This window comes from Oncorhynchus kisutch, unplaced genomic scaffold, assembly GCF_002021735.2.
Source record: "Oncorhynchus kisutch isolate 150728-3 unplaced genomic scaffold, Okis_V2 scaffold2459, whole genome shotgun sequence".
Classification (NCBI taxonomy): domain Eukaryota; kingdom Metazoa; phylum Chordata; class Actinopteri; order Salmoniformes; family Salmonidae; genus Oncorhynchus; species Oncorhynchus kisutch.
Window position 1 is genome coordinate 12,501 of NW_022264404.1, and position 17,217 is coordinate 29,717.

The 17,217-nt window shown below is 45.1% G+C and overlaps 33 non-coding genes across 33 annotated transcripts; all 33 read left to right on the top strand.

Annotated features, from left to right (window-relative positions):
• The first annotated feature begins 3,093 nt into the window (after positions 1–3,093).
• On the top strand, positions 3,094–3,165 carry trnad-guc (transfer RNA aspartic acid (anticodon GUC)). Its single transcript has one exon. It is a non-coding gene; the product is annotated as a tRNA-Asp (tRNA).
• Positions 3,166–3,276: 111 nt separating this feature from the next.
• Positions 3,277–3,347, top strand: trnag-gcc (transfer RNA glycine (anticodon GCC)). The gene has a single exon. It is a non-coding gene; the product is annotated as a tRNA-Gly (tRNA).
• A 553-nt stretch (positions 3,348–3,900) lies between these two features.
• On the top strand, positions 3,901–3,972 carry trnad-guc (transfer RNA aspartic acid (anticodon GUC)). The gene has a single exon. It is a non-coding gene; the product is annotated as a tRNA-Asp (tRNA).
• Positions 3,973–4,083: 111 nt separating this feature from the next.
• On the top strand, positions 4,084–4,154 carry trnag-gcc (transfer RNA glycine (anticodon GCC)). The gene has a single exon. It is a non-coding gene; the product is annotated as a tRNA-Gly (tRNA).
• Positions 4,155–4,707: 553 nt separating this feature from the next.
• trnad-guc (transfer RNA aspartic acid (anticodon GUC)) lies at positions 4,708–4,779 on the top strand. The gene has a single exon. It is a non-coding gene; the product is annotated as a tRNA-Asp (tRNA).
• Positions 4,780–4,890: 111 nt separating this feature from the next.
• Positions 4,891–4,961, top strand: trnag-gcc (transfer RNA glycine (anticodon GCC)). The gene has a single exon. It is a non-coding gene; the product is annotated as a tRNA-Gly (tRNA).
• Positions 4,962–5,514: 553 nt separating this feature from the next.
• trnad-guc (transfer RNA aspartic acid (anticodon GUC)) lies at positions 5,515–5,586 on the top strand. Its single transcript has one exon. It is a non-coding gene; the product is annotated as a tRNA-Asp (tRNA).
• A 111-nt stretch (positions 5,587–5,697) lies between these two features.
• trnag-gcc (transfer RNA glycine (anticodon GCC)) lies at positions 5,698–5,768 on the top strand. Its single transcript has one exon. It is a non-coding gene; the product is annotated as a tRNA-Gly (tRNA).
• Positions 5,769–6,321: 553 nt separating this feature from the next.
• trnad-guc (transfer RNA aspartic acid (anticodon GUC)) lies at positions 6,322–6,393 on the top strand. The gene has a single exon. It is a non-coding gene; the product is annotated as a tRNA-Asp (tRNA).
• Positions 6,394–6,504: 111 nt separating this feature from the next.
• Positions 6,505–6,575, top strand: trnag-gcc (transfer RNA glycine (anticodon GCC)). The gene has a single exon. It is a non-coding gene; the product is annotated as a tRNA-Gly (tRNA).
• Positions 6,576–7,128: 553 nt separating this feature from the next.
• Positions 7,129–7,200, top strand: trnad-guc (transfer RNA aspartic acid (anticodon GUC)). The gene has a single exon. It is a non-coding gene; the product is annotated as a tRNA-Asp (tRNA).
• Positions 7,201–7,311: 111 nt separating this feature from the next.
• Positions 7,312–7,382, top strand: trnag-gcc (transfer RNA glycine (anticodon GCC)). The gene has a single exon. It is a non-coding gene; the product is annotated as a tRNA-Gly (tRNA).
• A 553-nt stretch (positions 7,383–7,935) lies between these two features.
• Positions 7,936–8,007, top strand: trnad-guc (transfer RNA aspartic acid (anticodon GUC)). The gene has a single exon. It is a non-coding gene; the product is annotated as a tRNA-Asp (tRNA).
• Positions 8,008–8,118: 111 nt separating this feature from the next.
• On the top strand, positions 8,119–8,189 carry trnag-gcc (transfer RNA glycine (anticodon GCC)). The gene has a single exon. It is a non-coding gene; the product is annotated as a tRNA-Gly (tRNA).
• Positions 8,190–8,742: 553 nt separating this feature from the next.
• On the top strand, positions 8,743–8,814 carry trnad-guc (transfer RNA aspartic acid (anticodon GUC)). The gene has a single exon. It is a non-coding gene; the product is annotated as a tRNA-Asp (tRNA).
• A 111-nt stretch (positions 8,815–8,925) lies between these two features.
• trnag-gcc (transfer RNA glycine (anticodon GCC)) lies at positions 8,926–8,996 on the top strand. Its single transcript has one exon. It is a non-coding gene; the product is annotated as a tRNA-Gly (tRNA).
• A 553-nt stretch (positions 8,997–9,549) lies between these two features.
• On the top strand, positions 9,550–9,621 carry trnad-guc (transfer RNA aspartic acid (anticodon GUC)). The gene has a single exon. It is a non-coding gene; the product is annotated as a tRNA-Asp (tRNA).
• A 111-nt stretch (positions 9,622–9,732) lies between these two features.
• Positions 9,733–9,803, top strand: trnag-gcc (transfer RNA glycine (anticodon GCC)). Its single transcript has one exon. It is a non-coding gene; the product is annotated as a tRNA-Gly (tRNA).
• Positions 9,804–10,356: 553 nt separating this feature from the next.
• trnad-guc (transfer RNA aspartic acid (anticodon GUC)) lies at positions 10,357–10,428 on the top strand. Its single transcript has one exon. It is a non-coding gene; the product is annotated as a tRNA-Asp (tRNA).
• A 111-nt stretch (positions 10,429–10,539) lies between these two features.
• trnag-gcc (transfer RNA glycine (anticodon GCC)) lies at positions 10,540–10,610 on the top strand. The gene has a single exon. It is a non-coding gene; the product is annotated as a tRNA-Gly (tRNA).
• A 553-nt stretch (positions 10,611–11,163) lies between these two features.
• trnad-guc (transfer RNA aspartic acid (anticodon GUC)) lies at positions 11,164–11,235 on the top strand. Its single transcript has one exon. It is a non-coding gene; the product is annotated as a tRNA-Asp (tRNA).
• Positions 11,236–11,346: 111 nt separating this feature from the next.
• On the top strand, positions 11,347–11,417 carry trnag-gcc (transfer RNA glycine (anticodon GCC)). The gene has a single exon. It is a non-coding gene; the product is annotated as a tRNA-Gly (tRNA).
• Positions 11,418–11,970: 553 nt separating this feature from the next.
• Positions 11,971–12,042, top strand: trnad-guc (transfer RNA aspartic acid (anticodon GUC)). The gene has a single exon. It is a non-coding gene; the product is annotated as a tRNA-Asp (tRNA).
• A 111-nt stretch (positions 12,043–12,153) lies between these two features.
• On the top strand, positions 12,154–12,224 carry trnag-gcc (transfer RNA glycine (anticodon GCC)). Its single transcript has one exon. It is a non-coding gene; the product is annotated as a tRNA-Gly (tRNA).
• Positions 12,225–12,777: 553 nt separating this feature from the next.
• On the top strand, positions 12,778–12,849 carry trnad-guc (transfer RNA aspartic acid (anticodon GUC)). Its single transcript has one exon. It is a non-coding gene; the product is annotated as a tRNA-Asp (tRNA).
• Positions 12,850–12,960: 111 nt separating this feature from the next.
• On the top strand, positions 12,961–13,031 carry trnag-gcc (transfer RNA glycine (anticodon GCC)). Its single transcript has one exon. It is a non-coding gene; the product is annotated as a tRNA-Gly (tRNA).
• A 553-nt stretch (positions 13,032–13,584) lies between these two features.
• On the top strand, positions 13,585–13,656 carry trnad-guc (transfer RNA aspartic acid (anticodon GUC)). Its single transcript has one exon. It is a non-coding gene; the product is annotated as a tRNA-Asp (tRNA).
• A 111-nt stretch (positions 13,657–13,767) lies between these two features.
• On the top strand, positions 13,768–13,838 carry trnag-gcc (transfer RNA glycine (anticodon GCC)). The gene has a single exon. It is a non-coding gene; the product is annotated as a tRNA-Gly (tRNA).
• A 553-nt stretch (positions 13,839–14,391) lies between these two features.
• On the top strand, positions 14,392–14,463 carry trnad-guc (transfer RNA aspartic acid (anticodon GUC)). The gene has a single exon. It is a non-coding gene; the product is annotated as a tRNA-Asp (tRNA).
• Positions 14,464–14,574: 111 nt separating this feature from the next.
• Positions 14,575–14,645, top strand: trnag-gcc (transfer RNA glycine (anticodon GCC)). Its single transcript has one exon. It is a non-coding gene; the product is annotated as a tRNA-Gly (tRNA).
• Positions 14,646–15,379: 734 nt separating this feature from the next.
• Positions 15,380–15,450, top strand: trnag-gcc (transfer RNA glycine (anticodon GCC)). Its single transcript has one exon. It is a non-coding gene; the product is annotated as a tRNA-Gly (tRNA).
• Positions 15,451–16,813: 1,363 nt separating this feature from the next.
• On the top strand, positions 16,814–16,885 carry trnad-guc (transfer RNA aspartic acid (anticodon GUC)). Its single transcript has one exon. It is a non-coding gene; the product is annotated as a tRNA-Asp (tRNA).
• A 109-nt stretch (positions 16,886–16,994) lies between these two features.
• Positions 16,995–17,065, top strand: trnag-gcc (transfer RNA glycine (anticodon GCC)). Its single transcript has one exon. It is a non-coding gene; the product is annotated as a tRNA-Gly (tRNA).
• The last annotated feature ends 152 nt before the right edge of the window (positions 17,066–17,217 follow it).

The following is a 17,217-nucleotide window of genomic DNA, read 5'->3' on the forward strand; positions in this document are numbered from 1 at the left end:
TCCCCTAGCCGCACCGTGCTGAATTCAGGCTTATTAGTATCCCGTCAGCATTGACCTGCACTCTCCACACCTTCCCCACCTCATCCCCTCTCCACCTACCCATTTTAGCCATTTTAGCATTTTATAAAACAGAGCCATGAGTGAATGGAACTCCCTTCCATCTTATATACAGGACAATACAGAGCCATGAGTGCATGGAACTCCCTTCCATCTCATATACAGTATAATACAGTCTTATATACAGTACAATACAGAGCCATGAGTGCATGGAACTCCCTTCCATCTCATATACAGTATAATACAGAGCCATGAGTGCATGGAACTCCCTTCCATCTCATATACAGTATAATACAGAGCCATGAGTGCATGGAACTCCCTTCCATCTCATATACAGTATAATACAGAGCCATGAGTGCATTGAACTCCCTTCCATCTCATATACAGTATAATACAGAGCCATGAGTGCATGGAACTCCCTTCCATCTCATATACAGTATAATACAGAGCCATGAGTGCATGGAACTCCCTTCCATCTCATATACACTATAATACAGAGCCATGAGTGCATGGAACTCCCTTCCATCTTATATAGCGCAAGTGAAGATCAAATCTAGCTTTAAAAAACGAATAGAGCAACACCTCATAGCACATCGGCTCTCCCCCATGTGACCTACTTGTTGTGTGTATGTACTGACATGTATGTGTTACTGATAGATGCACACACACACACACACACACTACATGTTCATGTTCTTACAGTCTTTTGTCTGTAATGTATTTTTGTTGTGTCAGACCCCAATTAGACTAGTAGTTGCCACTGGCAACAAATGAAATAAAATAAAAACAATATGTGCACACAATCACTATTGTCTCCAATATGGGCCCACTTCTCCTAACCCCCATTCTCTGTCTGAAAGAGTTTTGGTGGCTGCCTCTTTTCTTTTCTCTCTCTTTAAATACCCTGCAAATCAGAGGAGGATGCACAGCAAACATCCATGCCAGCGCTGCTCTCCTTAGCTGGAGTGCCACAGGGTGCCTCCAAGGTTAACTTCATACATTACAGTCAGAGAGAGCAGAGACAGTACTGAGCAGAGTGGAGAGACAGTTAAGAGTGGCAGGTGGGATACGGGTGGGATGTTGGATCGGAATAATATACAGTGTGTGTGTGTGTGTGTGTGTGTGTGTGTGTGTGTGTGTGTGTGTGTGCATGTGTGTGTGTGTGCGAGAGAGAGGCTGAGTGTTAGATATTATTTTAACTGATAACAGTATTTAATTGGCATTCTTTCTCCAATATATTTGCCCCTCAAAGTCACCCTTGCCTGTGTGTCTTGCTGGGTCCATTTGAGCAATTCACGAGGAGATGTGAAAGTTCCATAACAACAATCTCCCCTTCTATCAAAGTGACTCCGAACACCCGTAGCTCCGAATGAATGACGGCCTCTATTAAAAAGAGGAGTCTCCCATCAGCTTTCTATAGGCCTACTATACGTTCTAATATTAAGCACATTGCTTTTCTTTTAAGCAGGAGTATAGCCTTGCTGGCTGGCATGAAAATGAACCACGGGAAAAGCGTCCTCTATTCGCTATTTAAGTGCTTAGACATGTGTTTTTTTCTACGCTGCCACTGTATCGAGACAGGTGCATGAAAATGGCCCATTCTAAATCATAACAAATTTCACACATATATTATTTAGTATATGTAAAGACAAGATTAAATCAAGAATAGTCTGATGCGTGACAATATTAGCCTCACTTGTTAATGATTTATTATCACTTGTGAATGATGCACAGTTTAATGCAAACAGCACATCCTTTTTTTTACGACTTTTTCAGATCATAGTCGCACACCTCAAGTAGCCTAGCCCATAGGCCTACATGTCTTGATAAGGTTTGTATCACAGCCAAATAACATCTTAATAAATCTTGTTCAGGATAGGGGGCAGTATTTCCCCTTTGGATGAATTGCGTGTCCATAGTGAACTGCATCAAAATCTGTCCTAAATTGCTAATATATGCATATTATTATTATTATTGGATAGAAAAAAACTCTGAAGTTTCTAAAACTGTTTGAATGATGTCTGTGAGTATAACAGAACTCATATGACAGGCAGAAACCTGAGAAAAAAATCCAACAAGGAAGTGGGAAATCTGAGGTTGGTCATTTTTCAACTCATTCCCTATTGAAGATACAGTGGGATATTGGTCATGTTGCACTTCCTAAGGCTTCCACTAGATGTCAACAGTCTTTAGAACCTTGTTTGATGCTTCTACTGTAAAGGAGGGGCTTTTAATGTTCTAGCTGTGTCTGACTCCTGGCTTAGGAAGACCACCAAAAATTCAGAAATCTTGTGTTGCAATCTACTGATAGCCTGTAGAGTTCTGTCCTACTATCCAGGTCTGTACCCAAACAATTTGAACTTCTACTTTTAAAAATCCACCTCTCTAAAAAAAAGTCTCTCACCCTTGCCGCCTGCTATAGACCACCCTCTGCCCCCAGCTGTTCTCTGGAGACCATATGTGAACTGATTGCCCCCCATCTATCTTCAGAGCTTGTGTTAATTTCGAGAAGTATGCAAACCCCTGAGGAAGAAATCTGTGTTCGATTGCCAGGCCAACAGAAATCTCTGTTGGTCTTGGTCGAAATCTCAACTGACTCTTGAAAAATCTCACTTTGCTTTCGTTTTCAGTTTGGACATTCACTCATTCTCAGGAGACTTTGGTGAATCCATTGTAGATGTCCAGTGTGTGAGGTGATTTACTTTGTGCAAGGCTTTAGTTGTTAAAAGGGAAACCAGTAACCAACTAGTCAGTGACAACTGTCTTGAGTTTGGCATTTGTGACAATGTCCTGGGACATCCCACAAACGCGTCACCTTCTAACTACGATTGTGTGGCCTGTGAGTGGTATAGAGCGAAATCGATTCCATGTACGTGTTCGTGAGAGTCCCAGCATTCCATAGAGGGGTCACAGCAGCGTCTAGCTCTAACCATTCAGTCTATACAGATGTTTTTGTTAGAAGGGTTAAAGCCCAACACTGCAAACTTATGGTTTGTACCAATGCTCCACGTTTTTTCAAAGGTCCAACACACCAGCTCCTCGTTAGTATAGTGGTGAGTATCCCCGCCTGTCACGCGGGAGACCGGGGTTCAATTCCCCGACGGGGAGAAAGGACTGCTTTTTTTAAGGTGAACAATGTAGCTGAGCCCACAAATCGAAACATATGCTTGGAGATAAAGCTTTATGATACGATTTCCGGCCTTTTCTCAGTATTCCAAGGCATTGGTTGTTCAGTGGTAGAATTCTCGCCTGCCACGCGGGAGGCCCGGGTTCGATTCCCGGCCAATGCAGGATGTTTTGAACATGTAATTTCGTGAAGTATGCAAACCCCTGAGGAAGAAATCTGTGTTCGATTGCCAGGCCAACAGAAATCTCTGTTGGTCTTGGTCGAAATCTCAACTGACTCTTGAAAAATCTCACTTTGCTTTCGTTTTCAGTTTGGACATTCACTCATTCTCAGGAGACTTTGGTGAATCCATTGTAGATGTCCAGTGTGTGAGGTGATTTACTTTGTGCAAGGCTTTAGTTGTTAAAAGGGAAACCAGTAACCAACTAGTCAGTGACAACTGTCTTGAGTTTGGCATTTGTGACAATGTCCTGGGACATCCCACAAACGCGTCACCTTCTAACTACGATTGTGTGGCCTGTGAGTGGTATAGAGCGAAATCGATTCCATGTACGTGTTCGTGAGAGTCCCAGCATTCCATAGAGGGGTCACAGCAGCTTCTAGCTCTAACCATTCAGTCTATACAGATGTTTTTGTTAGAAGGGTTAAAGCCCAACACTGCAAACTTATGGTTTGTACCAATGCTCCACGTTTTTTCAAAGGTCCAACACACCAGCTCCTCGTTAGTATAGTGGTGAGTATCCCCGCCTGTCACGCGGGAGACCGGGGTTCAATTCCCCGACGGGGAGAAAGGACTGCTTTTTTTAAGGTGAACAATGTAGCTGAGCCCACAAATCGAAACATATGCTTGGAGATAAAGCTTTATGATACGATTTCCGGCCTTTTCTCAGTATTCCAAGGCATTGGTTGTTCAGTGGTAGAATTCTCGCCTGCCACGCGGGAGGCCCGGGTTCGATTCCCGGCCAATGCAGGATGTTTTGAACATGTAATTTCGTGAAGTATGCAAACCCCTGAGGAAGAAATCTGTGTTCGATTGCCAGGCCAACAGAAATCTCTGTTGGTCTTGGTCGAAATCTCAACTGACTCTTGAAAAATCTCACTTTGCTTTCGTTTTCAGTTTGGACATTCACTCATTCTCAGGAGACTTTGGTGAATCCATTGTAGATGTCCAGTGTGTGAGGTGATTTACTTTGTGCAAGGCTTTAGTTGTTAAAAGGGAAACCAGTAACCAACTAGTCAGTGACAACTGTCTTGAGTTTGGCATTTGTGACAATGTCCTGGGACATCCCACAAACGCGTCACCTTCTAACTACGATTGTGTGGCCTGTGAGTGGTATAGAGCGAAATCGATTCCATGTACGTGTTCGTGAGAGTCCCAGCATTCCATAGAGGGGTCACAGCAGCTTCTAGCTCTAACCATTCAGTCTATACAGATGTTTTTGTTAGAAGGGTTAAAGCCCAACACTGCAAACTTATGGTTTGTACCAATGCTCCACGTTTTTTCAAAGGTCCAACACACCAGCTCCTCGTTAGTATAGTGGTGAGTATCCCCGCCTGTCACGCGGGAGACCGGGGTTCAATTCCCCGACGGGGAGAAAGGACTGCTTTTTTTAAGGTGAACAATGTAGCTGAGCCCACAAATCCAAACATATGCTTGGAGATAAAGCTTTATGATACGATTTCCGGCCTTTTCTCAGTATTCCAAGGCATTGGTTGTTCAGTGGTAGAATTCTCGCCTGCCACGCGGGAGGCCCGGGTTCGATTCCCGGCCAATGCAGGATGTTTTGAACATGTAATTTTGTGAAGTATGCAAACCCCTGAGGAAGAAATCTGTGTTCGATTGCCAGGCCAACAGAAATCTCTGTTGGTCTTGGTCGAAATCTCAACTGACTCTTGAAAAATCTCACTTTGCTTTCGTTTTCAGTTTGGACATTCACTCATTCTCAGGAGACTTTGGTGAATCCATTGTAGATGTCCAGTGTGTGAGGTGATTTACTTTGTGCAAGGCTTTAGTTGTTAAAAGGGAAACCAGTAACCAACTAGTCAGTGACAACTGTCTTGAGTTTGGCATTTGTGACAATGTCCTGGGACATCCCACAAACGCGTCACCTTCTAACTACGATTGTGTGGCCTGTGAGTGGTATAGAGCGAAATCGATTCCATGTACGTGTTCGTGAGAGTCCCAGCATTCCATAGAGGGGTCACAGCAGCTTCTAGCTCTAACCATTCAGTCTATACAGATGTTTTTGTTAGAAGGGTTAAAGCCCAACACTGCAAACTTATGGTTTGTACCAATGCTCCACGTTTTTTCAAAGGTCCAACACACCAGCTCCTCGTTAGTATAGTGGTGAGTATCCCCGCCTGTCACGCGGGAGACCGGGGTTCAATTCCCCGACGGGGAGAAAGGACTGCTTTTTTTAAGGTGAACAATGTAGCTGAGCCCACAAATCCAAACATATGCTTGGAGATAAAGCTTTATGATACGATTTCCGGCCTTTTCTCAGTATTCCAAGGCATTGGTTGTTCAGTGGTAGAATTCTCGCCTGCCACGCGGGAGGCCCGGGTTCGATTCCCGGCCAATGCAGGATGTTTTGAACATGTAATTTTGTGAAGTATGCAAACCCCTGAGGAAGAAATCTGTGTTCGATTGCCAGGCCAACAGAAATCTCTGTTGGTCTTGGTCGAAATCTCAACTGACTCTTGAAAAATCTCACTTTGCTTTCGTTTTCAGTTTGGACATTCACTCATTCTCAGGAGACTTTGGTGAATCCATTGTAGATGTCCAGTGTGTGAGGTGATTTACTTTGTGCAAGGCTTTAGTTGTTAAAAGGGAAACCAGTAACCAACTAGTCAGTGACAACTGTCTTGAGTTTGGCATTTGTGACAATGTCCTGGGACATCCCACAAACGCGTCACCTTCTAACTACGATTGTGTGGCCTGTGAGTGGTATAGAGCGAAATCGATTCCATGTACGTGTTCGTGAGAGTCCCAGCATTCCATAGAGGGGTCACAGCAGCGTCTAGCTCTAACCATTCAGTCTATACAGATGTTTTTGTTAGAAGGGTTAAAGCCCAACACTGCAAACTTATGGTTTGTACCAATGCTCCACGTTTTTTCAAAGGTCCAACACACCAGCTCCTCGTTAGTATAGTGGTGAGTCTCCCCGCCTGTCACGCGGGAGACCGGGGTTCAATTCCCCGACGGGGAGAAAGGACTGCTTTTTTTAAGGTGAACAATGTAGCTGAGCCCACAAATCGAAACATATGCTTGGAGATAAAGCTTTATGATACGATTTCCGGCCTTTTCTCAGTATTCCAAGGCATTGGTTGTTCAGTGGTAGAATTCTCGCCTGCCACGCGGGAGGCCCGGGTTCGATTCCCGGCCAATGCAGGATGTTTTGAACATGTAATTTCGTGAAGTATGCAAACCCCTGAGGAAGAAATCTGTGTTCGATTGCCAGGCCAACAGAAATCTCTGTTGGTCTTGGTCGAAATCTCAACTGACTCTTGAAAAATCTCACTTTGCTTTCGTTTTCAGTTTGGACATTCACTCATTCTCAGGAGACTTTGGTGAATCCATTGTAGATGTCCAGTGTGTGAGGTGATTTACTTTGTGCAAGGCTTTAGTTGTTAAAAGGGAAACCAGTAACCAACTAGTCAGTGACAACTGTCTTGAGTTTGGCATTTGTGACAATGTCCTGGGACATCCCACAAACGCGTCACCTTCTAACTACGATTGTGTGGCCTGTGAGTGGTATAGAGCGAAATCGATTCCATGTACGTGTTCGTGAGAGTCCCAGCATTCCATAGAGGGGTCACAGCAGCTTCTAGCTCTAACCATTCAGTCTATACAGATGTTTTTGTTAGAAGGGTTAAAGCCCAACACTGCAAACTTATGGTTTGTACCAATGCTCCACGTTTTTTCAAAGGTCCAACACACCAGCTCCTCGTTAGTATAGTGGTGAGTATCCCCGCCTGTCACGCGGGAGACCGGGGTTCAATTCCCCGACGGGGAGAAAGGACTGCTTTTTTTAAGGTGAACAATGTAGCTGAGCCCACAAATCGAAACATATGCTTGGAGATAAAGCTTTATGATACGATTTCCGGCCTTTTCTCAGTATTCCAAGGCATTGGTTGTTCAGTGGTAGAATTCTCGCCTGCCACGCGGGAGGCCCGGGTTCGATTCCCGGCCAATGCAGGATGTTTTGAACATGTAATTTCGTGAAGTATGCAAACCCCTGAGGAAGAAATCTGTGTTCGATTGCCAGGCCAACAGAAATCTCTGTTGGTCTTGGTCGAAATCTCAACTGACTCTTGAAAAATCTCACTTTGCTTTCGTTTTCAGTTTGGACATTCACTCATTCTCAGGAGACTTTGGTGAATCCATTGTAGATGTCCAGTGTGTGAGGTGATTTACTTTGTGCAAGGCTTTAGTTGTTAAAAGGGAAACCAGTAACCAACTAGTCAGTGACAACTGTCTTGAGTTTGGCATTTGTGACAATGTCCTGGGACATCCCACAAACGCGTCACCTTCTAACTACGATTGTGTGGCCTGTGAGTGGTATAGAGCGAAATCGATTCCATGTACGTGTTCGTGAGAGTCCCAGCATTCCATAGAGGGGTCACAGCAGCTTCTAGCTCTAACCATTCAGTCTATACAGATGTTTTTGTTAGAAGGGTTAAAGCCCAACACTGCAAACTTGTGGTTTGTACCAATGCTCCACGTTTTTTCAAAGGTCCAACACACCAGCTCCTCGTTAGTATAGTGGTGAGTATCCCCGCCTGTCACGCGGGAGACCGGGGTTCAATTCCCCGACGGGGAGAAAGGACTGCTTTTTTTAAGGTGAACAATGTAGCTGAGCCCACAAATCCAAACATATGCTTGGAGATAAAGCTTTATGATACGATTTCCGGCCTTTTCTCAGTATTCCAAGGCATTGGTTGTTCAGTGGTAGAATTCTCGCCTGCCACGCGGGAGGCCCGGGTTCGATTCCCGGCCAATGCAGGATGTTTTGAACATGTAATTTTGTGAAGTATGCAAACCCCTGAGGAAGAAATCTGTGTTCGATTGCCAGGCCAACAGAAATCTCTGTTGGTCTTGGTCGAAATCTCAACTGACTCTTGAAAAATCTCACTTTGCTTTCGTTTTCAGTTTGGACATTCACTCATTCTCAGGAGACTTTGGTGAATCCATTGTAGATGTCCAGTGTGTGAGGTGATTTACTTTGTGCAAGGCTTTAGTTGTTAAAAGGGAAACCAGTAACCAACTAGTCAGTGACAACTGTCTTGAGTTTGGCATTTGTGACAATGTCCTGGGACATCCCACAAACGCGTCACCTTCTAACTACGATTGTGTGGCCTGTGAGTGGTATAGAGCGAAATCGATTCCATGTACGTGTTCGTGAGAGTCCCAGCATTCCATAGAGGGGTCACAGCAGCTTCTAGCTCTAACCATTCAGTCTATACAGATGTTTTTGTTAGAAGGGTTAAAGCCCAACACTGCAAACTTATGGTTTGTACCAATGCTCCACGTTTTTTCAAAGGTCCAACACACCAGCTCCTCGTTAGTATAGTGGTGAGTATCCCCGCCTGTCACGCGGGAGACCGGGGTTCAATTCCCCGACGGGGAGAAAGGACTGCTTTTTTTAAGGTGAACAATGTAGCTGAGCCCACAAATCCAAACATATGCTTGGAGATAAAGCTTTATGATACGATTTCCGGCCTTTTCTCAGTATTCCAAGGCATTGGTTGTTCAGTGGTAGAATTCTCGCCTGCCACGCGGGAGGCCCGGGTTCGATTCCCGGCCAATGCAGGATGTTTTGAACATGTAATTTTGTGAAGTATGCAAACCCCTGAGGAAGAAATCTGTGTTCGATTGCCAGGCCAACAGAAATCTCTGTTGGTCTTGGTCGAAATCTCAACTGACTCTTGAAAAATCTCACTTTGCTTTCGTTTTCAGTTTGGACATTCACTCATTCTCAGGAGACTTTGGTGAATCCATTGTAGATGTCCAGTGTGTGAGGTGATTTACTTTGTGCAAGGCTTTAGTTGTTAAAAGGGAAACCAGTAACCAACTAGTCAGTGACAACTGTCTTGAGTTTGGCATTTGTGACAATGTCCTGGGACATCCCACAAACGCGTCACCTTCTAACTACGATTGTGTGGCCTGTGAGTGGTATAGAGCGAAATCGATTCCATGTACGTGTTCGTGAGAGTCCCAGCATTCCATAGAGGGGTCACAGCAGCGTCTAGCTCTAACCATTCAGTCTATACAGATGTTTTTGTTAGAAGGGTTAAAGCCCAACACTGCAAACTTATGGTTTGTACCAATGCTCCACGTTTTTTCAAAGGTCCAACACACCAGCTCCTCGTTAGTATAGTGGTGAGTATCCCCGCCTGTCACGCGGGAGACCGGGGTTCAATTCCCCGACGGGGAGAAAGGACTGCTTTTTTTAAGGTGAACAATGTAGCTGAGCCCACAAATCGAAACATATGCTTGGAGATAAAGCTTTATGATACGATTTCCGGCCTTTTCTCAGTATTCCAAGGCATTGGTTGTTCAGTGGTAGAATTCTCGCCTGCCACGCGGGAGGCCCTGGTTCGATTCCCGGCCAATGCAGGATGTTTTGAACATGTAATTTCGTGAAGTATGCAAACCCCTGAGGAAGAAATCTGTGTTCGATTGCCAGGCCAACAGAAATCTCTGTTGGTCTTGGTCGAAATCTCAACTGACTCTTGAAAAATCTCACTTTGCTTTCGTTTTCAGTTTGGACATTCACTCATTCTCAGGAGACTTTGGTCAATCCATTGTAGATGTCCAGTGTGTGAGGTGATTTACTTTGTGCAAGGCTTTAGTTGTTAAAAGGGAAACCAGTAACCAACTAGTCAGTGACAACTGTCTTGAGTTTGGCATTTGTGACAATGTCCTGGGACATCCCACAAACGCGTCACCTTCTAACTACGATTGTGTGGCCTGTGAGTGGTATAGAGCGAAATCGATTCCATGTACGTGTTCGTGAGAGTCCCAGCATTCCATAGAGGGGTCACAGCAGCTTCTAGCTCTAACCATTCAGTCTATACAGATGTTTTTGTTAGAAGGGTTAAAGCCCAACACTGCAAACTTATGGTTTGTACCAATGCTCCACGTTTTTTCAAAGGTCCAACACACCAGCTCCTCGTTAGTATAGTGGTGAGTATCCCCGCCTGTCACGCGGGAGACCGGGGTTCAATTCCCCGACGGGGAGAAAGGACTCCTTTTTTTAAGGTGAACAGTGTAGCTTAGCCCACAAATCGAAACATATGCTTGGAGATAAAGCTTTATGATACGATTTCCGGCCTTTTCTCAGTATTCCAAGGCATTGGTTGTTCAGTGGTAGAATTCTCGCCTGCCACGCGGGAGGCCCGGGTTCGATTCCCGGCCAATGCAGGATGTTTTGAACATGTAATTTCGTGAAGTATGCAAACCCCTGAGGAAGAAATCTGTGTTCGATTGCCAGGCCAACAGAAATCTCTGTTGGTCTTGGTCGAAATCTCAACTGACTCTTGAAAAATCTCACTTTGCTTTCGTTTTCAGTTTGGACATTCACTCATTCTCAGGAGACTTTGGTGAATCCATTGTAGATGTCCAGTGTGTGAGGTGATTTACTTTGTGCAAGGCTTTAGTTGTTAAAAGGGAAACCAGTAACCAACTAGTCAGTGACAACTGTCTTGAGTTTGGCATTTGTGACAATGTCCTGGGACATCCCACAAACGCGTCACCTTCTAACTACGATTGTGTGGCCTGTGAGTGGTATAGAGCGAAATCGATTCCATGTACGTGTTCGTGAGAGTCCCAGCATTCCATAGAGGGGTCACAGCAGCTTCTAGCTCTAACCATTCAGTCTATACAGATGTTTTTGTTAGAAGGGTTAAAGCCCAACACTGCAAACTTATGGTTTGTACCAATGCTCCACGTTTTTTCAAAGGTCCAACACACCAGCTCCTCGTTAGTATAGTGGTGAGTATCCCCGCCTGTCACGCGGGAGACCGGGGTTCAATTCCCCGACGGGGAGAAAGGACTCCTTTTTTTAAGGTGAACAGTGTAGCTTAGCCCACAAATCGAAACATATGCTTGGAGATAAAGCTTTATGATACGATTTCCGGCCTTTTCTCAGTATTCCAAGGCATTGGTTGTTCAGTGGTAGAATTCTCGCCTGCCACGCGGGAGGCCCGGGTTCGATTCCCGGCCAATGCAGGATGTTTTGAACATGTAATTTCGTGAAGTATGCAAACCCCTGAGGAAGAAATCTGTGTTCGATTGCCAGGCCAACAGAAATCTCTGTTGGTCTTGGTCGAAATCTCAACTGACTCTTGAAAAATCTCACTTTGCTTTCGTTTTCAGTTTGGACATTCACTCATTCTCAGGAGACTTTGGTCAATCCATTGTAGATGTCCAGTGTGTGAGGTGATTTACTTTGTGCAAGGCTTTAGTTGTTAAAAGGGAAACCAGTAACCAACTAGTCAGTGACAACTGTCTTGAGTTTGGCATTTGTGACAATGTCCTGGGACATCCCACAAACGCGTCACCTTCTAACTACGATTGTGTGGCCTGTGAGTGGTATAGAGCGAAATCGATTCCATGTACGTGTTCGTGAGAGTCCCAGCATTCCATAGAGGGGTCACAGCAGCTTCTAGCTCTAACCATTCAGTCTATACAGATGTTTTTGTTAGAAGGGTTAAAGCCCAACACTGCAAACTTATGGTTTGTACCAATGCTCCACGTTTTTTCAAAGGTCCAACACACCAGCTCCTCGTTAGTATAGTGGTGAGTATCCCCGCCTGTCACGCGGGAGACCGGGGTTCAATTCCCCGACGGGGAGAAAGGACTCCTTTTTTTAAGGTGAACAGTGTAGCTTAGCCCACAAATCGAAACATATGCTTGGAGATAAAGCTTTATGATACGATTTCCGGCCTTTTCTCAGTATTCCAAGGCATTGGTTGTTCAGTGGTAGAATTCTCGCCTGCCACGCGGGAGGCCCGGGTTCGATTCCCGGCCAATGCAGGATGTTTTGAACATGTAATTTCGTGAAGTATGCAAACCCCTGAGGAAGAAATCTGTGTTCGATTGCCAGGCCAACAGAAATCTCTGTTGGTCTTGGTCGAAATCTCAACTGACTCTTGAAAAATCTCACTTTGCTTTCGTTTTCAGTTTGGACATTCACTCATTCTCAGGAGACTTTGGTCAATCCATTGTAGATGTCCAGTGTGTGAGGTGATTTACTTTGTGCAAGGCTTTAGTTGTTAAAAGGGAAACCAGTAACCAACTAGTCAGTGACAACTGTCTTGAGTTTGGCATTTGTGACAATGTCCTGGGACATCCCACAAACGCGTCACCTTCTAACTACGATTGTGTGGCCTGTGAGTGGTATAGAGCGAAATCGATTCCATGTACGTGTTCGTGAGAGTCCCAGCATTCCATAGAGGGGTCACAGCAGCTTCTAGCTCTAACCATTCAGTCTATACAGATGTTTTTGTTAGAAGGGTTAAAGCCCAACACTGCAAACTTATGGTTTGTACCAATGCTCCACGTTTTTTCAAAGGTCCAACACACCAGCTCCTCGTTAGTATAGTGGTGAGTATCCCCGCCTGTCACGCGGGAGACCGGGGTTCAATTCCCCGACGGGGAGAAAGGACTGCTTTTTTTAAGGTGAACAATGTAGCTGAGCCCACAAATCCAAACATATGCTTGGAGATAAAGCTTTATGATACGATTTCCGGCCTTTTCTCAGTATTCCAAGGCATTGGTTGTTCAGTGGTAGAATTCTCGCCTGCCACGCGGGAGGCCCGGGTTCGATTCCCGGCCAATGCAGGATGTTTTGAACATGTAATTTCGTGAAGTATGCAAACCCCTGAGGAAGAAATCTGTGTTCGATTGCCAGGCCAACAGAAATCTCTGTTGGTCTTGGTCGAAATCTCAACTGACTCTTGAAAAATCTCACTTTGCTTTCGTTTTCAGTTTGGACATTCACTCATTCTCAGGAGACTTTGGTGAATCCATTGTAGATGTCCAGTGTGTGAGGTGATTTACTTTGTGCAAGGCTTTAGTTGTTAAAAGGGAAACCAGTAACCAACTAGTCAGTGACAACTGTCTTGAGTTTGGCATTTGTGACAATGTCCTGGGACATCCCACAAACGCGTCACCTTCTAACTACGATTGTGTGGCCTGTGAGTGGTATAGAGCGAAATCGATTCCATGTACGTGTTCGTGAGAGTCCCAGCATTCCATAGAGGGGTCACAGCAGCTTCTAGCTCTAACCATTCAGTCTATACAGATGTTTTTGTTAGAAGGGTTAAAGCCCAACACTGCAAACTTATGGTTTGTACCAATGCTCCACGTTTTTTCAAAGGTCCAACACACCAGCTCCTCGTTAGTATAGTGGTGAGTATCCCCGCCTGTCACGCGGGAGACCGGGGTTCAATTCCCCGACGGGGAGAAAGGACTGCTTTTTTTAAGGTGAACAATGTAGCTGAGCCCACAAATCCAAACATATGCTTGGAGATAAAGCTTTATGATACGATTTCCGGCCTTTTCTCAGTATTCCAAGGCATTGGTTGTTCAGTGGTAGAATTCTCGCCTGCCACGCGGGAGGCCCGGGTTCGATTCCCGGCCAATGCAGGATGTTTTGAACATGTAATTTCGTGAAGTATGCAAACCCCTGAGGAAGAAATCTGTGTTCGATTGCCAGGCCAACAGAAATCTCTGTTGGTCTTGGTCGAAATCTCAACTGACTCTTGAAAAATCTCACTTTGCTTTCGTTTTCAGTTTGGACATTCACTCATTCTCAGGAGACTTTGGTGAATCCATTGTAGATGTCCAGTGTGTGAGGTGATTTACTTTGTGCAAGGCTTTAGTTGTTAAAAGGGAAACCAGTAACCAACTAGTCAGTGACAACTGTCTTGAGTTTGGCATTTGTGACAATGTCCTGGGACATCCCACAAACGCGTCACCTTCTAACTACGATTGTGTGGCCTGTGAGTGGTATAGAGCGAAATCGATTCCATGTACGTGTTCGTGAGAGTCCCAGCATTCCATAGAGGGGTCACAGCAGCTTCTAGCTCTAACCATTCAGTCTATACAGATGTTTTTGTTAGAAGGGTTAAAGCCCAACACTGCAAACTTATGGTTTGTACCAATGCTCCACGTTTTTTCAAAGGTCCAACACACCAGCTCCTCGTTAGTATAGTGGTGAGTATCCCCGCCTGTCACGCGGGAGACCGGGGTTCAATTCCCCGACGGGGAGAAAGGACTGCTTTTTTTAAGGTGAACAATGTAGCTGAGCCCACAAATCCAAACATATGCTTGGAGATAAAGCTTTATGATACGATTTCCGGCCTTTTCTCAGTATTCCAAGGCATTGGTTGTTCAGTGGTAGAATTCTCGCCTGCCACGCGGGAGGCCCGGGTTCGATTCCCGGCCAATGCAGGATGTTTTGAACATGTAATTTCGTGAAGTATGCAAACCCCTGAGGAAGAAATCTGTGTTCGATTGCCAGGCCAACAGAAATCTCTGTTGGTCTTGGTCGAAATCTCAACTGACTCTTGAAAAATCTCACTTTGCTTTCGTTTTCAGTTTGGACATTCACTCATTCTCAGGAGACTTTGGTCAATCCATTGTAGATGTCCAGTGTGTGAGGTGATTTACTTTGTGCAAGGCTTTAGTTGTTAAAAGGGAAACCAGTAACCAACTAGTCAGTGACAACTGTCTTGAGTTTGGCATTTGTGACAATGTCCTGGGACATCCCACAAACGCGTCACCTTCTAACTACGATTGTGTGGCCTGTGAGTGGTATAGAGCGAAATCGATTCCATGTACGTGTTCGTGAGAGTCCCAGCATTCCATAGAGGGGTCACAGCAGCTTCTAGCTCTAACCATTCAGTCTATACAGATGTTTTTGTTAGAAGGGTTAAAGCCCAACACTGCAAACTTATGGTTTGTACCAATGCTCCACGTTTTTTCAAAGGTCCAACACACCAGCTCCTCGTTAGTATAGTGGTGAGTATCCCCGCCTGTCACGCGGGAGACCGGGGTCAATCCCCGACGGGGAGAAAGGACTGCTTTTTTTAAGGTGAACAATGTAGCTGAGCCCACAAATCCAAACATATGCTTGGAGATAAAGCTTTATGATACGATTTCCGGCCTTTTCTCAGTATTCCAAGGCATTGGTTGTTCAGTGGTAGAATTCTCGCCTGCCACGCGGGAGGCCCGGGTTCGATTCCCGGCCAATGCAGGATGTTTGAACATGTAATTTTCGTGAAGTATGCAAACCCCTGAGGAAGAAATCTGTGTTCGATTGCCAGGCCAACAGAAATCTCTGTTGGTCTTGGTCGAAATCTCAACTGAACTCTTGAAAAATCTCACTTTGCTTTCGTTTTCAGTTTGGACATTCACTCATCTCAGGAGACTTGGTGAATCCATTGTAGATGTCCAGTGTGTGAGGTGATTTACTTTGTGCAAGGCTTTAGTTGTTAAAAGGGAAACCAGTAACCAACTAGTCAGTGACAACTGTCTTGAGTTTGGCATTTGTGACAATGTCCTGGGACCATCCCACAAACGCGTCACCTTCTAACTACGATTGTGTGGCCTGTGAGTGGGATAGAGCGAAATCGATTCCATGTACGTGTTCGTGAGAGTCCCAGCATTCCATAGAGGGGTCACAGCAGCGTCTAGCTCTAACCATTCAGTCTCTATACAGATGTTTTTGTTAGAAGGGTTAAAGCCCAACACTGCAAACTTATGGTTTGTACCATGCTCCACGTTGTTTCAAAGTCCAACACACCAGCTCCTCGTTAGTATAGTGGTGATATCACCCGCCTGTCACGCGGGAGACCGGGGTTTCAATTCCCCGACGGTGAGAAAGGACTCCTTTTTTTAAGGTGAACAGTGTAGCTTAGCCCACAAATCGAAACATATGCTTGGAGGATTAAAGCTTTATGATACGATTTCCGGCCTTTTCTCAGTATTCCAAGGCATTGGTTGTTCAGTGGTAGAATTCTCGCCTGCCACGCTGGGAGGCCCTGGTTTCGATTCCCCGGCCAATGCAGGATGTTTGAACATGTAATTTCGTGAAGTATGCAAACCCCTGAGGAAGAAATCTGTGTTCGATTGCCAGGCCAACAGAATCTCTGTTGGTCTTGGTCGAAATCTCAACTGACTCTTGAAAATCTCACTTTGCTTTCGTTTTCAGTTTGGACATTCCTCATTCTCAGGAGACTTTGGTCAATCCATTGTAGATGTCCAGTGTGTGAGGTGATTTTACTTTGTGCAAGGCTTTAGTTGTTAAAGGGAAACCAGTACGAACACTATCAGTGACAACTGTCTTGAGTTTGGCATTTGTGACAATGTCCTGGGACATCCCACAACGCGTCACCTTCTAACTACGATTGTGTGGCCTGTGAGTGGTATAGAGCGAAATCGATTCCATGTACGTGTTCGTGAGAGTCCCAGCATTCCATAGAGGGGTCACAGCAGCTTCTAGCTCTAACCATTCAGTCTATACAGATGTTTTTGTTAGAAGGGTTAAAGCCCAACACTGCAAACTTATGGTTTGTACCAATGCTCCCACGGTTTTTTCAAAGGTCCAACACACCAGCTCCTCGTTAGTATAGTGGTGAGTATCCCCGCCTGTCACGCGGGAGACCGGGGTTCAATTCCCCGACGGGGAGAAAGGACTCCTTTTTTAAGGTGAACAGTGTAGCTAGCCCACAAATCGAAACATATGCTTGGAGATAAAGCTTTATGATACGATTTCCGGCCTTTTCTCAGTATTCCAAGGCATTGGTTGTTCAGTGGTAGAATTCTCGCCTGCCACGCGGGAGGCCCGGGTTCGATTCCCGGCCAATGCAGGATGTTTTGAACATGTAATTTCGTGAAGTATGCAAACCCCTGAGGAAGAAATCTGTGTTCGATTGCCAGGCCAACAGAAATCTCTGTTGGTCTTGGTCGAAATCTCAACTGACTCTTGAAAAATCTCACTTTGCTGTCGTTTTCAGTTTGG